The 24,852-nt window shown below is 43.7% G+C and overlaps 1 protein-coding gene across 2 annotated transcripts in view; it reads right to left on the reverse strand.

Annotated features, from left to right (window-relative positions):
* Nucleotides 1-24,852, reverse strand: part of LOC139754459 (uncharacterized) — a 413,997-nt gene that overhangs the window by 178,825 nt on the left and 210,320 nt on the right. Inside the window, exon 1 of one of the 2 annotated variants that reach the window (XM_071671733.1) lies at nucleotides 12,371-12,466. The exons of the other annotated variant lie outside the window; for it this stretch is intronic. The gene's annotated coding sequence lies outside the window, so the exon portion shown is untranslated. Of the gene's footprint in view, nucleotides 1-12,370; nucleotides 12,467-24,852 lie in introns of those variants that run through there. 2 annotated transcript variants of the gene reach the window in all.

Consider the following 24,852-nt stretch of genomic DNA (forward strand, 5'->3'; position numbering starts at 1 on the left):
GTGTTGGCCAATAACGTGTAATAAGCGAGCTCCAAGCTCCTGACGGTCAAAGTGGAGGCAAATTACCCTAACGATACAGCTGCATTGCACTAATGACGGGGTGCGTGGAAACGTAATGAACGAGGGGTGATAAAAAGCGGGTGGAGGGGGGGGGAGGCGGGGGAGGAGAAAAGATAAAGACATAAAAACAAAACAAGAAAAAGGTTGGGATGATGAAGAAAATTGCCGAGGGATTTGAAAATCATCAAGTTAATTGTCATTTTTAAGCACGGCGGTACAACCCTTGAGCACGACGGTACGACCTTTGAACGCGAGGGTACGACCCTTAAAGACAACGAAGGTACGAGCCTTGAACACGACAGTACGAGAGTTTGACGCGAGGCTACTACAAGCCTTGATTATGACGGTACAAACCTTGAACATAACGGCACGACACTTGAACACGACAGTACGAGATTTCAACCCGAGGCTACGAGCATTGAACACGATGGTACGAGCCTTGAACACGACGATACGAGACTTTAACGCGAGGCCACGAGCATTGAATACGATGGTACGAGCCTTGAACATGACGGTACGACCCTTGGGTATGATGTAGTGGCCTGTGAACGTGAACCTTAAGTGATTGGTCTAAAAGCTGGGAGGCCATCGTTTCAAAAGGTCATACCGTCGTGCTCAAGGGTCGTACCGTCGTGTTCAAGGGTCACACCGTCGTCCTCAAAGGTCGTATCGTCGTGTTCAAGGGTCACACCGTCGTCCTCAAAGGTCGTATCGTCGTGCTCAAGGGTCGTACCGTCGTGTTCAAAGATCGTACAGGTCGTGCTCAAGGGTCGTACCGTCGTGCTCAAAGGTCGTACCGTCGTGCTCAAGGGTCGTACCGTCGTATGTCGTACCACCATGTCAAGGGGTCATCTTTGCCTCGTCATTCTGATGATGTTTCAGGATAAGGGAGTATACATAATGGAGTGTAGACCTGACTATATCGTCTCTTGATCGATCTACATATTCATATGCATATGCATGCTTACATGGCTTGTTTCAACACCTGCATCCGTATGTATAGACAGATTTATGTACACACACACACACACACACACACACACACACACACACACACATATATATAAATATATATATATATATATATATATATATATATATATATATATATATATATATATATATATATATATGTGAGAAACTCAAAAACATGAGTTTCACGTGACAGAATTCATGTCAAACCCATACGCATAACGACCCATCTTTAGACCATCCTATAAAAAAAACACCAGTTCGCATCTTTTCCCAGGAGAAACTACCAACCTTTATCTTCTTCCAGGACGAGACTACAACCTGCCACTTAAGAGAGGAATGGGGGACGTCGTCTTAAAACCCTCCTTCTCCCCGCGCGTGTGTGTGTGTGTGTGTAAGGAAGCGGGGAGGGAACTCACACGCCACCACTAAGTGACCGGGAGGAGGAGGAGGAGGAGGAGGTGGACCTAGAAGCTGAGCCCAATTGAAGGAGATGGCGCGGAAATGTCGCCCGCCACAACTTGCATAAAGCGGACGGCCCCTTCCAAACGCAGCAGCCTCACCCTCTTCCCCCTGCCCTCTACTATTTATATCTATTCCGAAACTCTCGTCGAGTGACTTGATCGCCAGCGAAGAGATAGATATTCGTTTCACATGGGGGGGAAAATATAAAACCTGATCGATCAGTTCCTCCAGCTTGGATAGTCAGTCGTGTCATTCATAAACCTGAGTGATTATTACGATATCTTATCTAACGCGACCAGTGATGTATGCTCGTCGTACATACTGCGGTGCCTTCCGGTTGCTTGCTCACTCGGACCTCCTGATCGGCCATTTCTCTCTCTCTCTCTCTCTCTCTCTCTCTCTCTCTCTCTCTCTCTCTCTCTCTCTCTCTGGTCTGTTGTCGTCTATCGCAAACCTGTTTCGTTTTTCTCTAAGTTTTGCTCTTTAACTTCACCGCTTTATCATGCACATGGCGATCAGTTTTGTGCTATTCAGTAGGAAGTCTTTTACAGGTTTATATATATATATATATATATATATATATATATATATATATATATATATATATATATATATATATATATATTTTCTGCTTTATCGCTGTCTCCCGCGTTTGCGAGGTAGCGCAAGGAAAACATACACATATATATATATATATATATATATATATATATATATATATATATATATATATATATATATATATATATATATATATATCCTAGCCTAAGTTTGTTATCTACCTCAGGGAAGGATGAACAGCTGGGTTGACTGCCGCGGCGCCCAGGATTCGATCGCAGGCGGGCCTGAACGTGACCCGTGGTCAGCGATGCTAACGACATCACCAAAGAAGTTTCTAGTGCAATCATCTTATCGAGACACATCCCATTAGATATTGAATTAGACATGCCTCGATATCGTTATCGCTGGACCTAAATGGGATCAGAAATAATCTAAACCCCCTGACGTATAATCCCCTCTAATCCCCCCAGTAATCCCAGAGGCCCCCATCCCCAACGGCCATCCCAGCTGTGTTGACACTGTTGCATAAATCAGCTTTTTTCGTCCATCTTTTTTTTTTGGGCGAGTTGGGGGGGGGGGGGAGGTGAGGTGGGGTGGGTGAGGGAGTGTGTGGGCGAGGGGGTTAGTGTGTAGGCTTTCGTGGCAACATTCCACCCCTCCATCATCCATCACATCAACACATAAACAAATATTATAATCTATTAGTCATTCATTTAATTTTGTGTCGATTAATTTTTCCTGGAGGGGGATGGATGGGGGTGGGTGTGGGGGAGGGAGGCGGGAAGGAAATAACACCATGTTTTGTCTTCTGGAGGGGGGAGGGTGTGTGTGTGTGTGTGTGTGTGTGTGTGTGTGTGTGTGTGTGTGTGTGTGTGTGTGTGTTCAAAATTATGGATATGTTACGTATAAAGTTGAACGTCTGTATCGCTGACCTTGCTCCATGACCTTGATAGTGACCCTCATTTGACCTACGCCTGTGATTGCAGAACATAGAAAGGTTAATTCACAGACATCTGAATATTCATGACCTACAAAAATTACAAGCGTTAGATGAACTAATGCGCTAATGACAATTAGGAAGAAACGGAGCGTCATTTCTGCAAACATGAAGAGAATAAACAAGACAATATTATGGGACGTTATGGCAAGCACTGTATGTGTGTGTCCAGAAAATATTACTCCAAAAGAAACAAAATCTCCCAACTCAGTGATAGATGTGCGAGCTGTATAACATGGCCGGCTTGGGTGCTCGGCGCTGCTCGGGGTGAAGCAAAACAAAGTAATAATGGTTGTGGTAATTCTGAATCTTGGAAAGAAAGGTGTCCTGTGTTGGCCTTTAGGGTGGGGCTGTGATACCCTTGTGCCCGCCTGCCTTTTGATCCTGTGCCACAGCACCTTGATCATAATCCGAGGCTACTCGGTTGCCTGTTTTTTGAGTAAGTGCAGTGAGCTAAAGTGTATAATGCCTATGTACAAGGCTTTTGAAAAGCGGTGTGTGGTGCCCTGGAAGCGGACTGACTTTTAAGGCCGAAAAGCGGCAGCTTGAAACCTTGGCCAGGCTCTGAGGTATCTACACACACACGATCTGGGAGACTTCAGGTGATTCTGAAGTATCGACAGACACAATCTGGGAGCCTTCAGGCGATTCTGAAGTACCTAGAATCCCAACATTTGAGGCTTTGCGAGAGCTACGGTTAGTCCGTGAAAGAGCGACAACAACCGCACACGCAAACACGTGAGTCTGGTCTTGAGGACCGACATGCGACGGGCCTAAGACCTCGCCTGGACTCTGGAGTAACCATGAACAAAAAATATGGGGCCCATCTAGGTGTTGCGGTTCGGCCAAAAGAGAAGGAGTAAGACAAACGCACCTGCGACTGAAAACATCTTAAGTATAACCTTTGGTCACGAATCATTTTTCTTTTCGTTAAGGTTCGTGAAAATCTAAAATGACCTAAGATTACCCGTATATATATAAAGTTGGGATTTTCGTAAATGTTGTCCCCCCCCCCCATGTTTACAGAGTGCTGGTGCATACGCGGCGATACGACCATTATGCAGCGCCAGCACACCATATGGACCTGACTGCACGTCGATAAAAGACTCCGTTCAAAAAAGAAGAAAAAAAGGAGCAGCAAGAGCTAGAGGGGAGAGGCCAGCAGGGGTAAAATGTGGAGTCGAAGGAGGAGGCGGCAGAAAGGCAGGAGGAAGAAAACGTAAAGGTAAAAAAACGACAAAAAAATAATAGGAAAGAGGGAGAAGCATAGACAGAAGAAGCGTAAGGAATGAGAAGCAATTAAGTGGAGATAACGAACTGAGAAGAGAGAGGGATGAGGCATCGTAAGCTGGTTCGTCGAGGCGGATAATGAGGACTGAAAAGGAGTATCATGACATGGCAGAAGGGAAGGAGTAAGGAGGACCACGTGTGGATGGGAGAAAGGTGTGAGGAGAGCATAATGAACACTCACACGCAGGAGGAAGCGACCGAGAGATGAAAAAAAAAAGTGAATGGCATTCGGAGGGCGAGATCTAAAGTGGGAGGGGGGGATATAAAAAGAACAGTGTGGAATTTACGGTATGTCTTCGATATGACGAGAATATGCAGTAATGCGAGGGAAGCCGGGGTTACGCCAAAGGTGGGGAGGGTGGGAAGGCATGTTAAGGAAAGGCAAGACGGCCGGTCCTGGCTACATATTAGTGCCTGGAAGTCCCCCAAGGAAAAAGATCCCAGTGAATGCCTTACACTTTGCTTACCGGAAGGAGTTACTTCCCTCTACGCTCTACAAAACACCCACCGAAGGACCTGCTACAGACCGGCGCAACGCAGGATCCTACAGTAAAAGAAGGTAGTGGAAGAGTTCCTTGTCTCCCTTTCCATTATGAAATTAAGGGCCTTCATGAGGTTAGTATTACCAGACATTCCATCTCTAAGGAAAAGTGCCTTTATGAGGCTGATATCTCCCATTCCATCTACAAAACACAAGGATGTTTATGAGGTTATCATCTCTAATTCCATTTACGAGGCATAAGGGTCTTTGAGAGACTGACATCTCTAATCTTAAAGAACCGTGCTCGCCAAAAAATCAAGAAGAAAATTCAGCAGTACTTCCCACGTATTCCCTGCGTGTCGTAGAAGGCGACTAAAAGGGAAGGGAGCGGGGGCCTGGAAATCTTCCCCTCTCGATTTTTTTTTTTTCCAAAAGAAGGAACAGAGAAGGGGGCCAGGTGAGGATATTCCCTCAAAGGCCCAGCCCTCTGTTCTTAACGCTACCTCGCTATCGCGGGAAATGGCGAATAGTATGAAAGAAAGAAAGAAAAGGGTTTCTTCTGGATAAGGGCAAATAAGCCGCCATCGCAGCCTTTTAACACCCCACAGGAGATGAAAAGTGAGCAAGGAGCTCGTGATGCACTTCACTAGGGAAAAAAACAACCACTGGGAAGTGGTACCAGCTCTGAAAACACTGCATGATCGATGGCGGTGTTCGTCTCTGAGGCGCGCAACTCAGGTCAGGGTTAACCTACGTTTTCGGTGAAGCATGACTGAGCGACTTGGACATTGGACTCGGACGATGAGACTTGACGGAGGTGCGGACGGACGTGCAAGAGTATACGAGCACAGATGTTGATGATAAATGGTAATGAAAAAACTAGCCTTTTTTCTACTTCCTAAAAACGAGAACAGCAAGTGCACACCTCCGGTGAAGATTGAAAGGTAATAGGATTATTTCTTGTAGAAAGAAAACTCATTATTGATTCATACATATATATATATATATATATATATATATATATATATATATATATATATATATATATATATATATATTGAGAGATCGTAAACGCATAGGGTCAGGATCACACCGGAAATCGTTGAAGTATGAGGAGTTCGTGAAATACAGAACAAAAGCACGAGTTCGAGACCCGTCGGCGGGGGTGGTGTGTGTGTGTGTGTGTGTGTGTGTGTGTGTGTGTGTGTGTGTGTGTGTGTGTGTACAGAAAACTACGAGAAAAAAATCCGTTTGGACGGATACAAGTGAAGAGGATGGAGCACGGTGGGATGACGAGGCCTGTTGTACACACTACAAGGTGATGAGGTTTGCATAGATCAGCCATTATGACCCTGGACGGCATCTGTGGTGCATTGTTAGAGGCGGTGATGACGATGATGATGACGTGTGAGGAGGTGAGACACTACATGATTACTGAAACGAGGACATACCAATCCACGATTGTGGTATTTCCGAGCAGCAGTAGGGCTTAGGGTACGATGCAATCATGTGCCCAAGAGAAGGAGAAGACTTAAGGTATGATGTTCATGCCAGAAAAACAAGAAGTTTAATATAATATCATAAGGCTAAGTGGGTCGTAAAATACAATGCTCGAGTATGGCGCTTGAAATAACTCATATGTATTCCTCGGGTGAGACTTCTGTGCTGTATGTGTACACGGAGGTGTGGCGAGATGATGTGAATCACGAGGCTAAACCAGGCGACAGTCTCGACTGCCAAGGTGACTGAGGGGCCAAATATAGCGGGTACGTGTCACCACGTACGCCGCATGAACTCCCATTTACGGAAAAAGTTACCCGAGGAAGCGGGCCGGTGACGACAGTGAGTCAGGGCGCGGATGGACACAAAGGGAGAGATTGCTTGTCCACTCATGAATACACCAGGTGACAGACAGGGATCTTAGAACACTGGGGGAAGACGAGAAGATCACCGCATAGAGACCCATGTCAGCAGACATATGATGACGTCCTTCCTCACTCTTTCAGGTTCTAGGAACACATCTTTTTAACTAGGTCTTATTCTTGCTTTTCAGCAAGAACAGTTGACTTACGCACGTGTATAGTAGAGTTGCAGATGTATTCATTACTTGAATGAGAGTGTTAAATTAACACCGACAACCCCTAAATCCCATCCATCACGTGAATAAGAATGTCAAATTAACACCGAGAACGCCACGTTCTAAGTTCAGTTGTCTACGACTCTGAGTGATTCAACTTTTCGTGGGATGTGGTGTTCTACACCTGGCAATGACAGAGGGGGAGGCCCGTCTGCCCATATCTACGTTATGAAAGTTTACCCGAAGGAGAAATTCAGTCGAGAGAGAAGACTTCTTCTTTGACAGGAGACGAAGGGTGGGTGATCAGAGAACTTCGCTAACACCTGGTCGTGTACAATAACGAACCATAACAGACACAAAGGGTTGACACGGAGCAAAAACAAGAAGGGAAAAGAAAAGAAACAAGAAAAGAAATCAAGTGTAGCAAAGTCGAGACGAAGAGATATGGAGCGAGAGAAGAGAGTGGGTGGGGCGAGAGATACCAGAGCAAATACAAAGGGAGACAAAAAGATATACGTAACACAGAGAGGAACAAAGGGTAAATGTTTAAGGTTAACATACATTTAGCAAGTCGTAAGAGCAGTTGTTAGTCAGAGTTGATAGCGAGGCGTAAATGAAAGGACCCCAAGTATAAAAGGTTCATGAATAAATGTAAGTCATTAAAAGCTAAAACATCTGCATATAAACGAGAATGATCTATCCAGTAACAATGCAACAGTAATGCATCCAAAAAAAAAACAAATAATCAGCCACGAAAGCATGAATAAAGAAGCAAGTTGCTTGAAAATTTAGAAAGATAGATAGATAGACAGATAGATCGAGAGATAAAGACAGAAAAAAGGTGAAACGATGGACAGACAGATGGATAAACAGACAGATAGACAGATGAATGGATAAATAAAAAGACAGACAGATGGACACAGCCAAGAAACTGTTTCTAAAAGCCTGAGGAAATGATCCGGCCTCTCATCTATTTCATATCCTCACCAGCGAGCAATTCCGTCCTTGACCATGCAATTTAGACAGAGCCATATATATATATATATATATATATATATATATATATATATATATATATATAATCTTTAATTACCCTTTCTTTAAGAAGGAAACAGGTGGAATAAATAACGAACGGAGAGAAAAACAAAATACCAGAATGACTGTCCCTCTCTGTGCTACAGGATATACACGACAAACAAACTACTGTGTCTAAATGTGGGTGCTGCCTCGCCTGGGCCACAGACGGTCTACGGAAAACGAACAACTCTTTCACTTAGTAAACATCTGGGTAACATGATGCTTAAAGTGCCATTCCCTCCACACTCCACCCACCCCACTACCTGGTGGTGCCGTCGACGCCACAGAGGGGGGGATCTCTTAAGGGGGAAAATGACATTCACATGAGCTGTGGTGGTGGCATACGAGAGGGGCGACAGACGAACTTTACGAAGATCTCGAGGAGCGAGACAAGAGTCTCTCTCTGGTGCCATAGGCAGGCAGGTGGTGTAGAAATCAATCGTACGAGAAGTTCCTTTAGTGTCCTTCCAGATCTTCTATGGTGAAGAGGTGTTTTCCCCACAAGTAGAGGCGAGGATATATGCCAGAGGATTTGGACAATCTGGTGGTGAGGAAATCGGTGTGGGAGGGTGAGAGATCGAGGGATGATGGGGTTACTTGGTGACTGGTTTGGGGGGAGGGGATCGCTGATACTGAGATGGTGACATGTGAGGATGGTACCATATATGGGAATGGTGATGTGAAGATGGTGAGATATAAGGAATGGTGCCAAATGGTGGCATGTGGGTCACCAACACCTCGGCCACCCTCCCATCCTCAAACACGGGCTGCAACATTCTCTCTCTCTCTCTCTCTCTCTCTCTCTCTCTCTCTCTCTCTCTCTCTCTCTCTCTCTCTCTCTCTCGGCATCCTCCTCCATTCTATATTCCTACCAGCTCCCTTCTAATCATACAGCCCGATCCCTTCTAGATGCCACTCTCAATTTCCCTTTCGCTCGAATATCCGGGTTTGGGGTTTCAAAACGGAGACGCATATGTCGCTCCCCGGCCAACCTCTATCGACGTCCCATCTTCAACTAAAAAAGAAAAAAGAAAAAAAAAAATCCCTTCAATCTGTACCATCCCATCAAACCATCACATTCCATTAAGGTTCCTCTGAAAAATAGGATTCCATCATATACAGCGCCTCTAGGTGGATGAATATAGCCCATATACAGTATATATATATATATATATATATATATATATATATATATATATATATATATATATATATATTCTACGAAGTCTCCATAGGGACTCAATTCAACGTAATCAAGAGTGGGTCAATATCCAGTCGAGGCGGCGGGTTTCCTCAAGGGCTTTGGCAAGACCACTCAGTCCTCCTGACCGCGGGAGATAATCTTCCCCCTGACCTTCCTCGAGACATCCACCGCGCGCGCGTCCCTGAGATTAGAAATGTTGAGCAGATGTCTCGAAAAGTCGAGAACTTTCCTCCATCCTCCTCCCCCTACTCCCCTTCTTAATGCGACGTGTATAGAATGGACAGAGTACTCGTGCCTCTCTCTCTCTCTCTCTCTCTCTCTCTCTCTCTCTCTCTCTCTCTCTTTAGGTGTAAGTCGTATCGTATACACTGACGACGCAAAATTACGTTGACATACGTAGAACTTAGGTAAAGCACCCGGGGTTTTTGTCGGTTTACTTGGGATGGGGGGGATAATGATGCCATGGACATAGATGGGAGAGGGACACCACGTCCGAGTCAAGTGACCTATACATCCTGCGTGCCCGAGGCAAAAAAAAATATTCGTCCGGAAGATGCAATATACTCCCTGCTGGCTGAAACTGAACCCACCTTCTTTTCTTTCAACTTCCGTCTGTTGTTGAATGCCTGGTTGGATTCTACCAAGATACTGGCGCTTTGAGGTTGTATGGGGCTTTCGCTCTTTCGTTATGCAGTGGCCAACACGGCACAATCAAATCATTCGCCCGGTCAAAGGCCATCTTGGGTGAAAGAAGAATGTTACGGAAAAAAAAAATATTGAATCAGAGGTCCGAAGGTGTTTGTCGACCTGTCTCCTATACGTAAAAAGGTAATATGGAGGAAAGGTGAAAGAAATGGGACGATTCCATCGCTCAAGCGTTCGAGAAAGAAAGGAGGGATCACAACGGTCAATACTCGTTTGACTGCTCTCCACACAAAAGTTGTGGGAAGCAGCAGCCAAACGCGTGTCGTTACGGGCCCAAACCTCGGGGATGGGGACCCATGCAAATATCTCAAGAGAACACTGACCAAAAAATAACGCCTGCGGAGGGAGGAAATAGATAGATAGATAGATAGATAGATAGATAGAGAGAGAGAGAGAGAGAGAGAGAGAGAGAGAGAGAGAGAGAGAGAGAGAGAGAGAGAGAGAGCCATCATCGCGGAGTACAGAAAGCAATGACTGGAGAAGTACTGTAACGAAATCCACCACAGGCACATAATCATTACAGCCCTCGGGTCTCCCACTACACAAGAGATAAACTTCACTCTTTCCCTCCTAATGTCCACATCCCAACGACCTTTATCATTCCTTGTATGTAAAACCACGTACAGTACAGCAGTATGTCGTCCACTACATCATACAGTTTTCTACTACGCGTGGGCATATAGCGTATTTCATGACAAGTACAGTAAATAAATATATAAATAAATGTAAATATACATATATAAATAAATATAAATATATATATAAATAAATATAAATATATATATATAAATAAATATAAATATATATATATATATATATATATATATATATATATATATATATATATATATATATATATATATATATAAATATATATATATATATATATACATATATATATATATATATATATATATATATATATATATATATATATATTATTCTATTATACTTAATCGCTGTTTCCCGCGTCATCGAGGTAGCGACAGGAAGAAAATATAGAATGGCCCATACACTCATATATATATATATATATATATATATATATATATATATATATATATATATATATATATATATATATACCCTGGATTAGCTATGGCCTCATTTCCTCCTCTTTTTCAAAATCTAGTCAAAACATCCAACGCCGGTATATGAGCAATATATTAAAACTTTATCTTAATCAAATAAAAATATCAGATGACTGTTTGAATCAAATTGCACTAAATATGATGTCATGATTTACATTCATTTGATACCTCGTTGCCCACACATACTGAGAATATAAATATTGGAACCAATTTTGAATTAATTTTTGAGACCAGTTTTTTTTGGAACCAATTACTTTTCACTAATTCTTTTTAGTCAGCAAATCAACATGTAGTTCTGGATGGTATCTCGTTAGTCATATGGAAATCTAGGTACACAGGCGAGTGTTTTAATAGAAGACATGTTTTTTCCATTCATTCCCAATATATTTATCATATCTTGTACCTTACGTCTACAAATCACCCATCAGCCTACTTGAAATATTCCAAATATAATTTTGGATGAGAGAAATCCGATGCACCTTTCTCATTGCCGTGTCTATTTAGCTCTCTCTCTCTCTCTCTCTCTCTCTCTCTCTCTCTCTCTCTCTCTCTCTCTCTCTCTCTCTCTCTCTCTCTCTCCCATGTATAAAGCCAGGCACGAAGTAACACACTCCAGGTGAGGCAGTGTGCGAAATCCAGAGGCGCCTCTCACCCTAGGAAGGGCCAATTGCATTCTCGATCTCCAAAGACGCTGGTGAGCGACGAGGCTTCCACAGCGGCCTTCCAGGCGCGATGTGTTCCTAGGTGGACTTCCAGAGCATGGGGATCCAGCGCGGGCTTCCAGTGCGAGGTGTTCCAATGCTGGCTTCCAGGGCAGGTCCAGCGCGGACTTCCAGAGCAAAGGTTGCACCAGGGGCTTCCAGTGCAAAGGCATTGGCGCTAATTCTCAAGCGGGCTTCCAGCGGGAGTATGGGCTTTCAACGGGTGCGCGAACTTCTAGCACGAACATCAGCTTCCAGCATGGGCTAGGGCTTCCAGTGCGAGGGTTCCAGCGTGGACTTCTGCCGAGTCTCAAGACTGCCACCAACACTGGTGACAGACGACAGGAAGCCCGTGTTTGACCACCTCGCACTGGAAACCCGTACTGAAATACCTGCTCTGGAAGCCCGCATTTGAACGCCATGCACAGGAAGCCCGCATCTGAACACCATGCACAAGAAATCAGCCCTGGACCCCCTGCTTTGGAAGTCCGGATTAGAACACCTTGCACTGGAAGCTCGTGCTGGAACACCAGCTCTGGAAGCCCGCATTTGAACACCTTGCACTGGAAACCCACGTTGGAAAACCTGCTCTGGAAGCCCGCATTTGAACACCTCCCACTTGAACACCTCAAATACATATTGTTTTTCTTTCCATTACGTTTAAAACAAATATCATGATGCCTAAATACCTTTGATGATTTCCATGTACTTCTTCCGTCATCAAATCGACTAAACAGTTTTCGTGTCTTGCGTTTCTATGAACCCATTCGTTGTTTCCTGCCTCTGTGAAATAAGAAAAAAGGGCCTCAGGAATGTACGAGTGAACCTTCGAGGAAAACAAAAAATACCCTCTCCTCTCTCTCTCCCTCAGCTCCTCCCTTCGCTCACAGTCAGGGAAAACAATATTAGAGAGAGGAAAAACTCTCACTCTCTCTCTCTCTCTCTCTCTCTCTCTCTCTCTCTCTCTCTCTCTCTCTCTCTCTCTCTCCAGAGATATTCCTAATATCACTCTACTTTTCCCATTGGTATCATTCATAAATATCATCATCAATAAATTCTCTTAGTAAAATTTCCCCTCTAACCATCAAGCACGCTTCCATTTTCCCCTCTTTTTTTTTCCTTCCTGTGAAATATATAACAACCCTGGAAAGGCTATAAGCCCAGTGGGGTAAACAGAATCCTTCTTTTTATAGGAGCAGAATTCAGAGGGAGCTAAATTTAAATAACTGAAATAAACCCAGCCTTCAAATATCTTTATTCTCCTGAATTTCGTTATGGCCCCAGTGGTCTGGCACCGAGATATTCCAGCGAGTTGGACACCTCATTCAAAAATCAAATATATTCTGGAACCATAAAATAAATATTTGTAAACTGCCGGACTATTTCCTACTATAGTGAATATTTGAGCTTGCTATGGTCGAGAATCAAATCTCTCAATACGGGATGAAAACCCTGTCAAATCTATCCACACGGGCTCCAAATATTTCAATACTCAGGAACTTCATGAATACACTAGATGAATGAACTAGAAAATAAAATATTCTAATATTCACAAATGGATGATTCTGACACTCAGGGAATAAACACCGTATCATCCTGGGAGTGAATATCTAAATATTCAATATCTAAATATTCAACACGCGAATAACTCAAGACTCGAACGACAGTATCTCTAAACTCAAGAACAGAATATTCTAACGCCCAGGAAGAGAGCGAGAGTATTCCAACACTCAGGGAAATGATGTACCACCACTTAGACCCTCAATCTTTCAACGGTCAGGAATAGAATATTCTAACACGCAGGAATAGAATATTCGAATCCTAGGAAAACGTACGCTGGAATAGAATATTCGAATCCTAGGAAAACGTACGCTGGAATAGAATATTCGAATCCTAGGAAAACGTATGTCCGACAACTCAAGACCAAGAGCCATCATCATCATTCAGTGACAGAATATCCGAATACTCAAGACGAGAATATTCCGACAATCAGGAAGCCAATAATCTCGCATACAGGAAGAGGATATGCCACTACTCAGCAACACAATATTCCACCAATCAGGACTAGAATGCTCCATAACGTAGCATCAGAATATCCCAGCAATCGGGAGAGGAATACATCAACACTCCTGAGCTGAATATTCAAACGCTCGGGAACTGAATATTCAAATACTCGAGAGAAGAGAAACATTCCACATCCATGATGTTAATTTCCCAAGGGTGGAACACTAACATCCTTTAGCAGGGACAGACCGGGAATTCTATCCTTGAATTCCCAAAAGTTTCGAATGAACGAACGAAACGCTACATAACTGAAGACTCAGTGTTTGAACTTCCTGGCTTCGAACGGCATAACACCTTCAAACGAAAGGTTAAATATGCCTAGAGTTCAACGCGTGCTTCACAATCAAGGGCTCAGAGTTCTAATTCCCTCGACTCGAAGAGCACAACACCTTTGAACCGATACTTTGAACAGGGTCGGTGTGTCAGCAATGAACGAGATGCTTCAAAACCTCAGTGCTCGAGCAATTTTGAGCTTCGAACAACACAATAACAACAACTTCGAGCCAATTACTTCACCTGTCCGAAGTTCAACGTATCAACGTGTCATCCGCAGTGAACCAGGTGTTTCACAGCTAAGTGATCGGTGTTCGAAATGCCAGGTGTTCAAATACCATAACACCTCTCGACCAATTGTTTCACTAAAGCTGAACGCGTCGTTCGCCAGGACGCCAAACGCGTCTCCCTCACTCCCTGGGAACGATAAACATACCTAGCGCTGAGGCTAACAAACAACTACATCATCTGCCTGGAACTCTCTAACGAGCTCCTCTAATGAGCTGACAAATTGGACGGACTCTCGACTCAAAAGAACATATCTGGGGATAAAAATCTTGTTTACCAATTCGATTCCGCGAAGTTTTAACTCGCTGCGATATCTGAATCTATCTTCATCGTATAAGGCAGGTAACTGAGAGGGAGACTAAATCAATGATAAATATTATGTATCTATTTTTTCCGCTTTTCCTATAAGAAAGAAACTTTTTTCACGTCGAATAAATTCAGAGTAAAAAAAAGATACACACACACACACACACATACATACATCAGCCTAAGAAAAGTACCCACTCACTGACCATGCACGAGGGGTTGGATGAATATCCGGGTAGAGTGTGGGCAGATTGCCAAGGCCAAGATTCGAACAATGCAGGGCCACCCATGGGAGGGCCCGTGTGTATGTGTGTGTGTGTGTGTGTAATTACCTATTATCACGGTACGAGGAGGGAGACCTACACTCGTCCCATGAAATGAACTATCTCTGCCATCACCCATCTTTTTCAACTATAAACAGCTTTCAACAACTGCATATTCCTCACTCTACATATACTTCTTTATATCTTCTTTCTAAACTATTTCTTGTGTGCTTTCTTAATATGGCCTCTGGCTGCTCTGTATTTGCACATTTCAAAGAACTATATACCCTGTCGACATCATCAATGGTGTTTAGAAATTTCAAGATGTGATTAAAGTCTCCCTTCATCAATTTCTCAATCAATTCATATGATAGTTAACATCAATGGCCTCTAACCTCTCTCTCTGCAACTCAGCATTTGTATTCCAGGAATCATTATTGTGTTACACTCCTTTGGATCTTCTCTATTTGCTTTTTCTATTCCATTTTTTTTGTCCAGATGCGGTGACGCAAATTTAAGAAGCACTGATCCAACGTGGGTCATACATACGTTGGGAACAACTTGCTGAACATTTCCTTTGATGAACACTTCCTTATCCACGTATTTAGTCAGCATTAGAATATGCCAACAGAATGAATATTTCCTTCACCATTCTCCTGATATGATGTTTCAGAGTGGAATGAGGTGCAATGTCGACTCCTAAGTCCATCACACACACAAACACACACACACACACACACACACCACACACACACACAACACACACATACACACACACACACACACACACACACACATACATACACACACACACACACAACTCACATCCTGTCAAATGATATTCATATCGAGGACTTTTCCCCACCGTGGCTAAGCCTCATCACTTTAACATTTACTGAGCTTGACTTACAACAACAGTGTATCAGCAGCTGTTTGCAGCTTGCCTATGTCCCCTTGCTGGTCGCTGCAATCCTCGTCATATATTCACCTCTCTCATGATTCAAGCATTATCTGCGAACGTGTTGCTGGTGGGTGTGTGTGTGTGTGTGTGTGTGTGTCTGTCTGTCTGTCTGTCTGTCTGTGTCTGTCAGTTCTTCTGTCTCTCACATCTAAAACTTCGACCACTTTTTATTATATATATATCATTATTGAGAACAACTCTTTTCAATATATTCCCAGCTACCAATAAAAAAAAAATGAAAATATCAGAGGGTGACAGGTTGTCGCCTCTTGTCAAACTTATTTTCCTCTCCAGTGTCAATGCCGATGCGAGATATAACATGAGCAGTGAGGATGGGAATCGCTCATAAGAAAGGGGAGAGGGGAAACAGCGAGTAGAATAATGTTTTCCCTGAAGCGAAAGACAAACACACATACCCACAGTGTAAAGCAGAAAGACTACATTATAGTGATATTAGTAATACAGATACTACCATTTATCTATCTGTGTATATCTATTTGTCTATCTATCTATCGGCGATTTTCTCTTTTTAAGTATATCATTTCGACTGTAATCAGTAAACAATGACCCGGCTGTATCATTTCCATTTTCCACCATACTTTCAGAAATTCACACGACTCAAGTGTTGGAAGGTACAAGAGATAGTGGTGTTGATGTTGGTGAGAGATACAAAAAAGAAAAAATAGATGAATAGATAGATGGGTAGAGAGACACACAGACAGACAGAGATGATGGATAGACAGTTATATAGATAGAGAGAGAGAGAGAGACAAACAGATTGATGGAGATACGGATAGACTGACAGACCCAAAGGCAGACAGGTTGACGGGAGAAGAGAGAGAGAGAGAGAGAGAGAGAGAGAGAGAGAGAGAGAGAGAGAGAGAGAGAGAGAGAGAGAGAGAGAGACGGTGGTGGTGGTGTAGGAGGGGATGGATGGAACACCACCTTTGATCCACCAGGGAGCCACCCGTCCGTCAGTACCATTACAGACGAAGCGCTTTCGTCTGCGGCTTATCCTAATCCTCGAGGGGCCTCCTCCCAACCCTGGCGGCGAAGTAGTATCGAGGTAATTAAAGTCCTGTGTAACTAATTAACGAAGCACAGCTCCGGGCGATAGCTTCGTGGTGATGGTGGTAGAGTACGTAACAGAGATAGAGAGTTGCACACAGAGAGAGTTACACACGTACATACACAGACCAGGCAAACCCTTCAAGGTCCAAGGGAAGTAGGCTGGCCTTCAACACTACTTAAGAAAAAATACTGCAGTCCCCTTCTCAGCAGCAGAAGAGAAATAATGGCAAAGGCTACTCGCTCCACCCTCCACTACCTCTGGGAACACGCCGGACGGAAAACAGGTTAGAAAAAAATACCTTGCAGGATTAGTTTGCCTGATGGAAATGTTTAGTGGAAAGTGAAGAGGTAGAATGAGTAGGAATCTGTCATGCAACCCATCACCAACGACATGTATTCACTATTTTTTTGTGAGGACAACAGTAAGGATAAACTTGAACTCCAGCCTCTCCACTTATCACGGCATATCATTCCTGGTGTTGAAGAATGATACAATCATTCTTTCTTGCTCTCTTAAAAAAAAAGGCAACACGGGTACGTTGGTATGTTATCGCAGCATAACCAGGACAAGATCGGTGAGAGAGAAGGTAACATAATGTACCATTACGTTATGACGATTGAGTAAGCGAATCATTCGTATCCCATAGAGTGACAAGTAATAATGAAGCGTAATCAAGAAGCTATTATAGAGTGTTGCTATGGACGACATGTTCTGAGAGCTTATCCATGCGTCAATCATGTCGTTGAAGAAACATTTCGTCTGGTCTAGATTAAATCGGTGACCTCTTAAGTTTTAGTTCATATATTTTCTCTCGTTGGCAGTGCTGGCGTTACTGGAGAGAAAAACTTTTAATATCCACGTTGTTGAAACCTTTACGTACTTTGAATGATTTTATTAGTTTGCCTTGGACACGCGTCTTGCTTAGAACGAACAAGTTTAATTCTCGCAGTCTGTCCTAATACGTTTGTTATTCAGGGAAGGATCCAATTTAGCTGTCTTCACTGCACTGTTTCCAATTCAAAAATAGCCTTGCTTAAGTGAGGAGGCAAAGAAATGTGATGCATATTTGAGGTAAGGTGTAACAAGACTTACGTATAGTGGCATTATCACATCCTTGCTACTGTACGGAAAATTTTCTGTTAATAAATCCTTAACATCCTATTTGCTTTCTTGTCAGCTTCATTATAATGCTATGAGACTTTGAGGTTGCTGGAAACAGTAACCCATAGATCCCTCACACAAGGGGGTGTGTCCTTTATCTTGTGGGCAATCAACTCATAGTCGAATTTATCTTAAAGTTTCCTACTTGTAACAGCTGACATCTGTTGACGTTAAATGGCATTCACCATTTTCTAGACCACTCAGCGAGCGATTATTTCATCTAGATCCTCTTGTCATCTTACCCTATTTTCTTCAGTTGATATGACACTGTCGATCTTTGCGTCATCTGCAAATCTGGACACTAAGTCCAGGCCCAAGGACGAATCCCTGTGGGACCCCAGTAGGAACAGGTGACCACCGTGATGATCTACCATACATTACGACTCTACTTCTAATCACGTAACCAGGCTTCTGTCCAATTCCACATGCAACCAGTAAACCCTAAGGCCAGAAGTTAATGCATGAATGCTTTACAGAAGTCCAGAAATATAGCCCCTATTGCTTTTGTCTTGTCGTGGGTGTTGAATAATATACGATTCAAAAAGATTTGTAAGACATGATCTGTGTCTTATACAACCATTGAGTGTACTATTGATCAGACTGTGCTGGTCCGGGTAGGGTACGGTTTTAACTCATAATCGACTCTTATATAAGTTTACATAAAGGCGATGTGAGGCGAATGGCACGATAACTGCCGGGAATTTCATGGCTTTCCTTTATGAATATAGGAGTTACGTCTGCCAGTCTCTACAGTCCTGTGGAACTCCTCCAACCTGGACACGTGTATGTACTGAAAATGTAAGTTAACGGTTTGGCTATTTCGTGTTTGAAGTTTTACTAAATGGACAGAGAAACGTTCAGGGCCAAGACTTACATTAGTCTTTTATCCATCCGTGTTAGTAGTTCTATAACTGTGACGGTAATTTCTGGTATCGAATGAATGCTATCTATCACTGTCTCAAAATTCGTGACGCTGCTCTTTAAGTGTAAAGATAGACAGACCCTCCCCCCTCAAAAAAAAAAAAAATTCTGGGTTCCTGTTATGCTTTTATCATCCACAATGGGTTCATTATCTTCGTTTACTGAGTGGCCCTATTCCATCCATATATATACAGTGTTCACAGAGCAATGCTAATTCAACTGATTTGGTTTGGGATGGATCTTATATTCATGGATCATAGGACAATGTCAGTCTCGTTTCATTTCTCATGACCTCTGAACGAGACTGGTGGTGTGGTTGGGTGTCCGGGTATTTCCAGACCGAGGCGTAAGGAGCCTCCATGACCCCGTCCTTCCGTCCTCGCTGTCTGCTGGGGTCGGGAGGAGGGGACTCGACCTGACATCCCTCGCGTGACGTGTGATGATATATGACCTGACCTGATTTGACCCCCTAACCGCCGGTACCGTGTGGTCAACACGCCGATCTCTACCTGGACTCAACAATTTTTTTCTCTTTCTTTTAAGCCTGCAATTGTACGGCAGCTTGATTTTCTATACTTTGAGAGCTGGAGTGAAAGCCGTCACGGATGTATAATCCCCTGTCTCCTATGAATTCCAACCGTGGGTTTATACAGACGATGTTAGAATCTATGCAACAGGCGTTTCAGTCTCTTTAACCTTCTGGTTTAATGTGGGGGGGGAAACTCTGGCAGCGGGACAGACATGGACTTTCCTCTTATAGCTCTCGAATTCCCCACCACATGTTTACCCACATTTCTGACCAGCGGGATCCCCAGGGATGATGGAACAGTCGTCGTTCGCTCTTTCCTTGCAAGTCGCTCAGTACTGCAAAAATCGATAGATCGCGACTCTGGGGCCGACGGAGGCAGGAGTGGGGAGTAGTTCCATGAGGGAGGGGGATTGGCTGGACGGGTGGTTGAGGTGTGTGACGCAAACCAGAAAGAGGTTATGAAACTATGGCGAGGTAGGGTATCTAGTGGAGGGACGGGACTGGGAGTCTGGGTAAGGGAGAGAGTTTAGGTTGGGGGTGTGTGAGAGGAGGTAGCAAGCCGAGGTTGCTATGGGGTTAGGAGGAACATGATGAGGTTTAAGGAAGGGCTGTAGGGGGAATAGGCTGAAGGGGAAGGAATGATGCCAGGAGCGGAGAGGATTGGGGCAGGTAGAGGGCGCAGAACGGGCGTTGGAGGGGTAGGTTATGTGGGGGGGCGGGGGGGAGAGGGTGTGCGAGAGCGAGCGAGGGAGATGCATCGAAGTGAAACATCGCAAGATGACAGAAGCTTTAACCCACATTGCATTAACCCAAGGGCGCTCCCGGGCTGCTTGTGGCTCCAAGGGCCAGTGTATAATCTCAACGTCGCATCTGTTGTACTAATGAGGAGGTGGGGGATTACACCCTCCCCCGCGCGTATTTTCACACGCTAACACCTCTTGCATTTTTCGCACCGTTAAAAACAACGGTGAGTTAGCTCCGTTTTCTGTTTTCGCGGCCTTGATGGGGATAATAGAGAGCGGAGAGGTCGGTGGGATCGCGAGGTCACATACAGTACTGGGAGCTGTACAGAGCTGGCTAAGGACTCATCTTTATATTCAGGTAATTTTTTTTCGTTTGAGACAAAGGGATACGAACGTTTGGAATGAGAGAGAAGGAAAAAAAAAAGAAAACAAACTCGGAATGGAAATCTGATCACGGTCACATTACGAATGCAAAACGGAAACAAAGAAAACGGTTTAAAAAAACAAAAATAGATCAGCGATAGCTTTGTTCTTGCTTGGAGGCACGAGCTGCAAGCAGGAGAGAGAGAGAGAGAGAGAGAGAGAGAGAGAGAGAGAGAGAGAGAGAGAGAGAGAGAGAGAGAAGAAAAACCCGCTTCAAGAGCCAATTACGGGTCCAGCACCCACCTGAAGCAGGCCATTATGATTTTTAACACCTTGAAGCATCCCACTGAGGAGGCACAGAAGGTGAGGTGTAAACGGAGGAAATGATGGCGTGTGTGTGTGTGTTGTGAAAAGAGGGCGCGGCTGTAGTCCATTCCGGGTCTGCGACGACGTTATCTTCCCTCAGATGGAGAACTGGTGGAGGGGGGGGAGGGAAGGAGGAGGAACTAAATAGCGAGTTGGTCGGGTCGAGAGGATGGGGGGGATGGAGGGGGAGGGAGGGGATCTTTAAACGCGCAGGACGGCCGTGTGCAGAGAGAGAGAGAGAGAGAGAGAGAGAGAGAGAGAGAGAGAGAGAGAGAGAGAGAGAGAGAGAAACTGCAGGAGAGCTAAATGTCGCCTGTGTGTTAAGCAGGTGCAGCGGCGTCCACACTGGTAAGGGTTCTCTCTCTCGTTGGAAGAGCCATTAGGGCTCGTCTTCAGACACAAGCGTGTGTGTGTGTGTGTGTGTGTGTGTGTGTGTCAGCGGTTAAGTCTTCGCGAAAGACAACAAGACAAATGGGGAAAGAAATTAACAAAAAATTGGGGTTTTAAGGAACTGGCGTTAAGGATTTAACGAATTATATCGACATTACGAATGTAAAGAGATATCACGAACCATAGATGCGACACGAGTTATGGAGAGAGAGACTGCGAAATTATGCAAGCATTACGAAATACAAGCACGTCACGGATTACAGAGAGGTTGCGAATTACAAAGACGTTGCCTACAATAATAGATTGAGGACAGGAGGAGGGGGTATTCACGTTCTGGGAAGTGCGCTAGATGGAAGTGCTTCACTGGGTAAAAAGATTGTGGAGCGTACCAGAAGCAGGGATCAAAGCCTTTTGTGACTCTTCTCTCTCTGCTCACCTCTCACTCCTCCTCTCACTTCTCCATCTCCCTCCGAGCAAGCCTCTCACTTTCACCTAAACGTCCCTCATCTTCACGTTATTCCTTCTCTCTCATTCTCTCTCCCTCCCTTTTTTCTTACTCTCATCCGCCTCTCTTCATTCTAACTCTCTCTCTCTCTCTCTCTCTCTCTCTCTCTCTCTCTCTCTCTCTCTCTCTCTCTCTCTCAATGAAAACAAAAAAATCCAAGTTCGATGGTGACTTTCAACTTCTTAACTTCGAGAAATTCCGAGTTCGATCCTTGGCTTCCCTCGATTCTTAGTGGTCAAAAAAAATTCCTATTGGAATGCACTTACCTAACCACACGCCACCCACTAGGCCTCACAAGAGGCGACATGAGCTGGATGAATGGATGGATCAGCCACCTCACTCCACTCAAAACCCACTAGATGGATTCGGTATCAGCAGCAAAATGATCTTTATGCTCTATCGTCGCATTGCTTCCGATAGATAGATTAGATAGATAGATGATAGATAGATAAATAGACAGACAAATAGATAGGTGATAGATATACAGATATAGATAGGTATACAGTTGGACAGAGAGAGAGAGAGAGAGAGAGAGAGAGAGAGAGAGAGATACAATATAGATCGGTTAATAGTTTATATAAATAGACAGAGCATAACTCAATAGACGTCAAAAGTATTGTGCAAAATTGTGACGCACGAGGCACTCAACAAGATAACCAACAGATACAAAGACGATTATAAAACATAAAACCAACACAGCGGGGAGATGAGAGGAGGGAAGGAACAAGTGGAAATGATTGAGTAAAGACCAACAAAGGGAATCGGTAACAGGGTGAAAGTGGACACCAGCCAAGGACAAAGACCGAGGACGAGTGAAGGGGGGGGGTGAAATAGAGAGTAGTGAGAGAGAGAGAGAGAGAGAGAGAGAGAGAGAGAGAGAGAGAGAGAGAGAGAGAGAGAGAGAGAGAGACTGCATTGTAATGAATGCATACAAGGGAATACAAACAGCTATACAGTCCATTGGGTCATGCTGAGGCTGTATGTGATACTGGAAAGGATCAGACACATGAGAGATGAGTGTGGTAAGTGTAGGAAACCAAAGACACGACCTACGGAGAAATATCCGTAAACTTTACGTGTATATGTGTGACTGAAGAGCCGCAAATAATGTCAGTCATGGACTAAACTTCGAATGCCGTACCTATGAAGCCAAGGATTTTATTTGCGTCATGTAGCTGCTTTTGTGTACTGTTCGCTTTCGTTCATCAGAGAATACTACAACCAAGTCTTCTTCCACATTTACCTTTTGTTGTTCAATAAACGTCATGCTATAACATTTCCTTCTCGCCTCTACAACCGATACGTTAAGACTTTCATTTCCCGACATCAAAATAAACTTAGCGCAAAAAAAAAAAGAAAAACGCACGGGACAGACACAACGGAGGGAGGAGCCTTGCCAAAACGCGCAGCGCCCAAATCTTTCAGGGATGGCCAGTCCTTCGTAAACACATATCAGGTCGCGCGCAAAAAATGCTGCCACAAGTTTTACGGACTTAACTCCCTCCCGTAAACAAAGGTTAATTAATCGATTGTTAAGACGTGAACGCCCTCATGAACAATGCCCCCCCCCCCAATCTCCCCTATGAAAGTATAATGGTGATGGTGTTGTGTCTGAAACGAAGAAAAAGGCGTCTATGTACTTCTCCAGGGAGCGTGACGGAGTGAGTTGAAGTGATAATAGGCGAGTGTAAGGGGAGTAAAGCAGAGTGGAAGGTAAGAGAGACAGACCTTTTGTTTACATGGTCAATGGTTACTCGTCACTGGGTTAGTGTGTCGTGTATCCCCACCGGACCCTGTGGCCAATTCAAAGGGGCTTGGAGAAGGTTCAGATATCTTATCAAGGTAGGATTAAAGACCTTAGAAAAGGATTAGCATACCTTGGAACAGATCCAAGTTAACAGACTATAGGGAAGGGTAACAGACTTCTGGGCAGGTAGAAGAGACCTCTTGCACGAACTGATTTTCAAACAGGAAACTTCATGAATCCAATTATTCAAATAGTAAAGTTTTCCGGTGCTATTATAGAAAGTGGGAGTGTGAGAGAGAGAGAGAGAAGATAGATAAAAGGAAGCATATGACTTGCTTTTCCTCTATTTGTTATCTAAAACCAAGAAAGAAAAAATAACCATGGAAAGCTCATCCAAATCATATGCCCCGTTTAACTGAAAACGCCGAGGATGCATTATATTAATATTTGCCCATTATGATATTAAAAATTGTAAATTTTGTCAACAACGTTTACCCTTTAAAATTCTCCTTTCCCGTCTGCTATATATATATATATATATATATATATATATATATATATATATATATATATATATATATACTTTCTTTCATACCATTCGCCATTTCCCGCGTTAGCGAGGTAGCGTTAAGAACAGAGGACTGGGCCTTTGAGGGAATATCCTCATCTGGCCCCCTTCTCTGTTCCTTCTTTGGGAAAAAAAAAAAAAACAAGAGGGGAGGATTTCCAGCCCCCCGCTCCCTTCCCTTTTAGTCGCCTTCTACGACACGCAGGGAATACGTGGGAAGTATTCTTTCTCCCCTATCCCCAGGGATATATATATATATAATATATTATATATATATATATATATATATATATATATATATATATATATATATATATTATCCGAGGCGATAGGGGAAAAAGAATATTTTCCACGTATTCCCTGCGTGTCGTACAAGGCGACTAAAAGGGGAGGGAGTGGGGGGCTGCAAGTCCTTCCCTCCATTTTTTCTTTTTTCAAAAAAAGAAGGAATAAAGAAGATGGCCAAGTAAAGAATTTTCCCTCTTAGGCTCAGTCTTCTATTCTTATCGCTACCTTGCTAACCTCTCGCGCGAAAGGAGTCTCAATTTCCCTGCTACTTAAAGTAGCGAAGCCTTGGGCCGGAGAGATCCTGGAGTAACTATAAATATAAAAATATAGATATCTATTTCGTCTTACAGCTGCTCTTATCTA

This window comes from Panulirus ornatus, chromosome 17 (assembly GCF_036320965.1).
Source record: "Panulirus ornatus isolate Po-2019 chromosome 17, ASM3632096v1, whole genome shotgun sequence".
NCBI lineage: Eukaryota > Metazoa > Arthropoda > Malacostraca > Decapoda > Palinuridae > Panulirus > Panulirus ornatus.